The sequence below is a fragment of the Leopardus geoffroyi genome, chromosome A2 (genome assembly GCF_018350155.1).
Source record: "Leopardus geoffroyi isolate Oge1 chromosome A2, O.geoffroyi_Oge1_pat1.0, whole genome shotgun sequence".
Taxonomy (NCBI): domain Eukaryota; kingdom Metazoa; phylum Chordata; class Mammalia; order Carnivora; family Felidae; genus Leopardus; species Leopardus geoffroyi.
The window spans coordinates 117,136,032-117,144,440 of NC_059331.1; the positions used below are offsets into that span (position 1 = coordinate 117,136,032).

The 8,409-nt window shown below is 46.7% G+C and overlaps 1 protein-coding gene across 2 annotated transcripts in view; it reads right to left on the reverse strand.

The window, feature by feature from the left end:
• Positions 1 to 6,864, reverse strand: part of GSDME (gasdermin E) — a 70,606-nt gene extending 63,742 nt beyond the window's left edge. The window contains exons 1-2 of one of the 2 annotated variants that reach the window (XM_045495106.1): positions 6,754 to 6,864; positions 1,021 to 1,239 (exon numbers count right to left, since the gene is read on the reverse strand). The gene's annotated coding sequence lies outside the window, so the exon portion shown is untranslated. The remainder of the gene's footprint in view (positions 1 to 1,020; positions 1,240 to 6,753) is intronic. The other variant, XM_045495107.1, reaches the window with a different exon arrangement.
• Between the last annotated feature and the right edge of the window lie 1,545 nt (positions 6,865 to 8,409).

The window sequence follows — 8,409 nt, forward strand, 5'->3', positions numbered from 1 at the left end:
AATATGCAGCTCCCTCAAAATATTAAAAATAGAAACACCATATGATCCAGTAATCCCACTACTGGAATTTACTCAAAACAAAAATGCTAATTTGAAAAGATATATGCACCCTATGTTTACTGCAGCATTTACAACAGCCAAGATATGGAAGCAACCCAAGTGTCCCCTGACAGACAAATGAATAAACAAGATGTGGTGTGTGTGTGTGTGTGTGTGATGGAATAATACTCAGCCATAAAAAAGAATGAGATCTTGCCATTTGCAACAACATGGAGGGACCTAGAGGGTATTAGGTTCAGTAAATCAGACAAAGGCAAATAACCAGAGGATTTCACTTATATGTGGAATCAAATAAACAAACAAAAGCAGAAACAGACCCATAACACAGAGAACAAACTGATGGTTGCCAGAGGGGTGGGGTAGGGAGATAGATGAAGGGGAGTGGAAGCTACAGGCTTCCAGCTATAGAATAAGTCACAGGGATGAAAGGTACAGCAAAAGGAATATAGTCAATGGTATTGCAAAAGCCTTGTATGGTGACAGGCAGTAGCTACAGTTGTGGTGTGCATAAGTTAGAGTTGTCAAATCATACACTATACATCTGAAACTAATATAACAGTGGGTGTCAACTATACTTCAATAAATACATAAAGTAATCTCTCTCCTTGATGAGCTACTAGTTTGGTGGCCAGATAGAAACACAAACAGCTACGGTTTATGCTAGATATTGATATTGTCATAAGAAATGAACCAAGAAAAGGGTTCTAAATCCAACTGGAGAGAAGCATATGGTCAGAGAAGTCCTCCTGAAGTACACAGGATCCAACTGCATTTTGTGGACTAAGTAGAAACAGGCAGAGGATCAGCAATTATAAAAGCCTGGCATTTGCAGGAGGTGGTGGAAGGGGTGGGGAAGATCGTGCATGGCAAGATTTGTGACTGACAAGCTCATCATGGTCCACGAGACATCATTTTGTGTAAGTATACCCATCACCACTTGCTTGACAGATACAGAATTACCTTTCAAACTCTGGGATTGGTTCTCTCATTGGAGTGCACGGTTCTAGAGAAGAGAAGGGCAAAGGACAGGGATGAGGAAGCCTTGGTCCAGGCCATGCAAGCCATGCCTCCCTTGCTGGGGGCCAGAGCAGCAGGAGCCATCAGAGGGGTTGTACAGGGAGCAATGCAATCAAGAGTGGACCGTTAGCAAGATCTTCCGGAAGCAAAACAGGAAACCAGCTGGGAGGGAACAAGATTAGAGATGGACATCAAATGGCTATACTGAACTATGTCATCGGTGTAAGGATAGAAAAGATGCTGATTTGGTGGTTTCCCCTGAACTCTGGTTGGATGTGAGGGTGGTATGGAAAGGGACTCCAAAGGATGGTCTCCAGGTATGTCAGGTGTGGGTTGGCTAAGGAGATAGAGATGCCAGGTACCAAGAAAGGAAATTCAGGAGGAAGCAGATTGGTGGGGGACATACCTGCTGAAAGTGGATCCAGGGTAGCGTGCAAGATTTATTTTGCCGAACGTACGGAAAGAACCTTTAACAAAACAAGGTCTCCCCAATGATCTGTGGGAATTCATCCTGCTTGTCCAAGAGCAGAGCCACAGCAGAATCTGCCTCAGTATATACACCATTGGTATCTGCATCTCTAGTTTTATAATTTCTATTCTTTTCTGGTATAACATGAAAGGGAGTTCACTAACTTCCCTTCAGGTCAAACAGGTTTCTGAAAAAGCCAAATCAGACTTGCCATTAAAAAACATAACTTGTTGGGGCGCCTGGGTGGTGCAGTCGGTTAAGCGTCCGACTTCAGCCAGGTCACGATCTTGCGGTCCGTGAGTTCGAGCCCCGCGTCAGGCTCTGGGCTGATGGCTCAGAGCCTGGAGCCTGTTTCCGATTCTGTGTTTCCCTCTCTCTCTGCCCCTACCCCGTTCATGCTTTGTCTCTCTCTGTCCCAAAAAAAATAAATAAACGTTGAAAAAAAAAATTAAAAAAAAAAAAAACAAAAAAAAAAACATAACTTGGGGCGCCTGGGTGGCTCAGTCAGTTACGTGTCCAACTCTTGGTTTTGGCTCAGGTCAGGATCTCACGGTTCATGTGTTCAAGCCCCGCATCAGACTCTGCACTGACAGGCCAGAGCCTGTTTCATATTCTCTCTCTCTCTGCCCCTCCCCTACTCGCTCACTCTCAAATTAAAAAAAAAAAAAAAAAAAAAAAAGGAAAACAAATATATACATAACATAATAAAATCCATCTGTTGCGGATGACAAAGCTGTTGTAATGACACTAATCCTCCCCAGAGGAATTAGAGGCTAAAGAAAAGGAACTCCTAAATTATTTTGTTTCCATCCACCATCAAACACAGTTAATTTTCCTTCTTGACAGAGTAGTGTGCTTTAGGAAAAGCTAATGCAGGTGGCTATTGCTTTATAGGTTTTTATTAGAGTCAGGCTAATTCAATCAAGAAAATCCATATATTCTTGCAAAGTTAAAGCTAGAGGTTTCTTTTTATTATGTTTAAATGCATAATATGTTACATGGCTCAAATATCTAAATTGTGTAAAAAAAAATACACTGGGAAATCTCATTTGTCCCCAGATTCCATCTACCCTTTCAAGGCTCTTCCCTGCAGGTATATTACCACAGTATTTCTTTATACAAATACAAGTTCAAAGAAGTCTGCACACTGTTCTGCAGACATCTTATTTTTTTTTTATCATGTAACAAGATGTGCTGGAAATCTTCCCATGTTAGTACCTTCATCTTTGCAGCTGAATACTCCATCATGTGGCTGTACCACTGTTTGTCTTGTAGGGCTGATCACGTAGGTTATGTCTACGTTTTCTAGCATAAGAATACCACACTAAATACTCTTGGACATGTCTTCTTCATACATGGGTAGGAGAATCCAAAGGAAGATTCCTACAAGAGGGATTGCTAGACGTATGGGTAAATACATCTATAATTTTAGGGGCTGTACCATTTTGCAGTCTCACCAGTAAGGTATCAAAGTCTCAGCAGTAGTTCTCAAACTTTTATATTTTTGTCAGTATCATAGGTGAGAAACAGTATATCTCAGTATAGTCTTAGGATATGTTATTTTAATATGAATTTAATCAAGCATCTTTTGTTTAAAGGATTTTTGTATTTCCTTTTCTTAACCATTTGTGTCCTTGGTCCATTTTCTTTTTTTTTTCTTTATTCCTAGGAGTTTTTTATATAATAGGCCAGCTAAAACACAGGATAGAAATTTAATACAGTCGAGTTTATCATGTGGCAGTGGAAACAATAAGCTGCCATACCATTCTCAAATATCTAAAGTAACGGTCTAGCCAGGAAAGATTAAATACTATGCCTGAAAGCCAACTGACAGATCTAGAACCCACATTGCCTGACAGACAAGCACAATAGGGTCTCAACTCAACATTAGTCAGAATTCAGATTCAAATTTCCAGTGTGCTCCAATCTCAAAGGAGACAAAAATGGCCTCACGAGAGATCTAGCTTAAATTGCTCAAGGCCTAAAAACCCATTGCATTTCACAGCTGTACCCCAGATCCTGGCTCTCACAAAAGGCCTTAAGAATTCCATTAGCTATGGGACACCTGGGTGGCTCAATCAGTGAAGCATCTGACTCTTGATTTCAGCTCAGGTCATGATATCATGGTTCGTGAGTTTGAGCCCCACGTTAGGCTCTGCACTGGCAGCCAGGAGCCTGCTTGGGAGTGTCTGTCTGTCTGTCTGTCTCTCTCTCTCTCTCTCTCTCAAAATAAATAAACATTTAAAAGAAAAAAAGAATTTCATTAGCTGGGTGGGGGGATGGGTTAAATAGGTGATGGGGACTAAGGAATGCACTTGTGAGGAGTACGGGGTATTGCATAGAAGTGTTGAATTGCTAAATAGTACACCTGAAACTAATATTACGTTGTACGTTAACTGGAATTTCAATAAAAACTTAAAAAAAAAAAAAAAAGAAATTCCATTAGCAAAAGGTCCTTACTCACCCAGCTCAAAACAATTAGAACTCAGAAAGCAAAAGCAAATGTGGTAAGGATACGGAAGTTTGAATCAGACTCCTGGACAACAGATTTTGAAAGAAGAGACTATGAAACCAAGACAATACCAAATCAGAAAAGCACCCGGCCAACTGGGGCCACTGACTCCTGGGAGCAAAGGAAAAATAGGCGCCAAGGTCATGATGGCCTGAGATTAGAACACACATAATTAGCATCCATTCATAATGGTTCCAAGTGACAGAATGATCAAATCTTTGAGTTGGAAAGGACCCAGTTCTTCTTCATGCTCAGTTAAGGATGCTTCTTTGGAGCAGCTCTAGCTGATTAGTTTTGAGGAAGTTCTGAGTAGTTCTGAGGAAGAAACCTCAGCATCAAAATACACTAGATAAAGAGAGGAGCTGTAGAGTACCTGTGCTGTGCCAGCACTGGGCTAAATTCTCACTATGCATTTCCTCATTGAATCTTCAAAACAACACCGAATAGGCATTGTGCAGAGATGGAAACTCAAGTTTGAAGATGTTAAGCAACTTGTCCATATCACGAAAGAGGGAAGAAAACAAAGAAAAAAAGTAGCCCTGGCACCAGGGAGCTGGCCTGGTCCTAAGCCAGCCCTGGGGTGGCCAGGTGCAGGCCCGGCATGCTCCCGTTGAGCACGAACAGTGCCTCAGCACAGCAACATCAGGCAAGACCACTCTGGGTGACGTCATGATAAATTAGAACAAAAACAAGACCCCTTGTAATCTTGTGACCTCAAAATGCGAATACTGTCCAAACCACAAAAATGACCAAACAGCCACCGCCGCCACCACCACCACTACCAGTCGTGGCTAACGAATGACGGCTGCTTCTTGGCCAACCACAGCTCACTGCAGCCTTCTTTCATTTTAGACAAGATCTGTGAAGATACTCCATAGAATTCTCCCTCTTCCTGACAGCATCCAATCCAGAGCTCAGTCCTGTTTCCTTAAACTCTCCCCCAAACCACCTACAAGCCTGAATGCTAGAACTCCTTTCTAACACCCACTTACTGAGACGCCCCAGGGTTCCCTGAGCTGCGAGGACGCCCTCGCTGCAACAAGCAACAAACCCAACTCTTTCAAATCTAAGTGTATTCCTGGAGATCTGTGGAGGACGCTGAATGTCACACAGAGAATCAGTGCAAAGCCAAGATTCCAATGGTGGTCCAACTACCTCCCAAGCCTGAGCCATTGACCACCATGCTTTGCTGATTTCCTCAGTCAGCTCTTTGATAGGATTAATTTTCTAAAATATGAATAAGATTCATTTTATAAAATAAGAAAGTGTGCTCAAAAGGGTAAACTACAGTTACAGTGGAAGTGAAAATCACAGTTATGGGACACGCTATTTCCTCACTATCCAGGGAAACGAGACATTGCTGTACATGTCTCATAGTTAACAACTTCAGCACATTCTGAATTATTTTTAGTTTTCTAAATAACAAAGTAAAATTTAGTCTATTAAAACAGAGGTGTCATCTTTTTATATCCTCCCAGCTCACAGCCCAGGACCTGAGCTCATTTTATAAAAAGCCAAATTAAAGACAAGGTACTCTATCGCTTCTTTCTAAAATAAAAAGCAGTATGTGAAAGAAAAAAACACACACAAATGATGGTCACAGGACAGGCGTGAGTTTGAAAAAGGAGTGAGGGTGAGACAGAAAAGGCTTTTGGGAAGTGGAGTGGGTAACAGAAGAGACAGGGCTTAACAGAGAAGAACTCTCTGGTCCCCTTGAGGGTTCAAAGAGAACAAAAAGAAAAACACTGCTGGAAAATGCCAAACTTCCTCTTAAAGCAGGCGATCTATGGGACAGCAGCTGGGAGCCTGGGCCATATTTCTCAGATCGAGTCTCTAATTGCCTGGGCTCCACTTCTCACAGATGTTTTCCTTAATAGGAAGAGCTCATTGGTGGTTGATTGTGACAATGATCAATTTACACTACATGTATTCAGCTGCTTCTCTGACCTCACAGCACCTCTTTCATTCCACTCCAATTCTCTGCCTCTTGAGGGCTGCGACCCCAAGACCTCCATCCCTCTCCCCATCCTGTAGAACAGAGCCTCCCCTCGATGAGTGGTGTTTCAAAACACTCTACAACAAACGCCTTTGTAGGAGCCCCCCATCCTCGTTGCCTCTCAGGTGCAGATGTGAAGTGGGCGCCCAGGGGGTCCGCACCTCGAGGCCTAGGGAAGCCACGGGCAGCTGTGAATGAGGTCATCCCATCCCCCGCCTAGGACATTCAGGGGGGCTTGGCCTCCTCTCCAAGCTTGGGGCCCAATTTCAGGCAGATAGGGAATCGTTCAAGCCCAGACACTCAACTCGTGTGCTCCGGCCTTCCTTTCCCGCACACACGCCCTGCAAGCCGGGAAAGCCTTTGCACATCCAGGGGGAAACGGGAGGACAAAGGATGAAGGAGTGGAGAGAGATGGTGAACGGGGTGGGGACGAGGGGACACAAGGTACCAGTCCTCGCAACAGCCCGGGAAGAAAGAGGCAGCGGGGAAGTGGGGGAGAGAGGCCCGGGAATGGGGGAGAGTGGAACGCAGTGCGTCCCGATGGCCAGTCGCTGGGCAGCCGACCGACTGGTCTCCCTCAGGAATGGAGCAACCGCGGGGAGGAGTGTCCCCGATAGACAGGAGCCGCGGACCCGGCTCCTCGGGGCCGAACGCCCGCCGGGGCGAGAGCCGGAGCGGAGCCCGCGCCGCCGCACTCACCTGCCAGCTTCGCCCGATCCCCGCAGCCGCTCACGCAGCGCCCCGAGCCTGCCCGGGCGAATTAGCCAAGCGGGGCGGGCTGGGGGCGGGGGCTCGGCGGGAGGGGGCGGGCCGCTGGGACCTTTGCTCCTCAGCTTCTCCTGCGCCGCGGCCAGCCAGCCAGACGGGACCGGGGGAACTGGGCCGAGGGAGGCCGGGACGGGCCGGGGCGGGGCGGGTGCAACCGGGGCGGGGCGAGGACGGCGGGCGGTGTCCCGAGACCGGCCCAAGGCCCAGAGCCGGCCGGTTCCCTCTCTTTGGGTGACTACGCTCTGGCGGGTCGCTGACGCCCCGGGGCTCGTCTTTGGCAGGAGTCCCCGCCAGGTCTTAGCGATCCGAGGCCTGGGGCGCACCAGAGCAGTGTGCTCGGCTTTCCTCCCCGAGGCCTCATCGCCCGCCCTCGGTCCGGAGGGGTTTGAAGCCTGCCGGGCCTCGCCACCAACAGTGGCGTGCGGACTGGCACCGCGGCTTCACCGTTCCACTCGGCAAATCTGAGGCTGCTGTGCCCTGTGGGGAGCCCCTGGTGTCCGCGCCTGGGAGTGTCCAGCTTTGTGTGGTGTGACCGTGCCCACGCTGGGTCCTGACGTTACTAGGAATTCATGCACCGAGATTCAAGGCTCCTTGAGGGCGGAGCCCAGCATCCCTCCCTAGGTGCTCAGTGACCAAGGGAATCTGAGCATAGTTGGTGCTCAAAAATTGTTTGCAGACTGTCTGACTTAAACATTATATCCCTTCAGTCAGTATTTACAGATCATCTTTTCTGAGCAGTACTCTGCCAGGCTGAGAACAATGAATGAGAACAAAATTTCGTACTCGGAGAACTTGCATTCGGGAGTGTTTAGTTTTGTTGCTGCCTTCCACAGGCCTGGGAAAGAGGCAGGGTTTTCCCTGGGGCCCCCATATGTTCTAAGCATATCCCTAGAATGCAGTCACCCCACCTCCTTGTACTTATCTCAGCAAAGCCCTCCTGACTCTTCAAATCAAAAGTACGGGCAGTTTATCAGTTTAGAGGAACACTCCCTAGTTCCTTGCCTGCTTTATTTTTAATTTTTTTAATTTTTTTTATTTTTTTTAACGTTTATTTATTTTTTTGAGACAGAGAGAGACAGAGCATGAACGGGGGAGGGGCAGAGAGAGAGGGAGACACAGAATAGGAAGCAGGCTCCAGGCTCTGAGCCATCAGCCCAGAGCCCGACACGGGGCTCGAACTCACGACTGCGAGATCGTGACCTGAGCTGAAGTCGGATGCTTAACCGACTGAGCCACCCAGGCGCCCCACTTTATTTTTTTTTACTCTTTTTAAGTTTATTTATTTATGAGAGAGAGAGCGAGAGAACGAGTGGGGGAGGGGCAGAGAGAGAGGGAGACACAGGCTCCAAGCTCTGAGCTGTCACCACAGAGCGGGACAGGGCCTGAGCTGAAGTCAGAGGCTTCACCAACTGAGCCACCTAGGCGCGCCATCTGCTTTACCTTTCTCCTTTGCACTGATCACCATCTGATAGGCAAAATACATCCTACTTATTTCATGTACTATCTTTCTCTTCCTTAGAATGTCACTTCTCTGAGGCTACAGACTTTTGTCTGTTTTGTTCACTATACCCTGCACCTAGCACACAC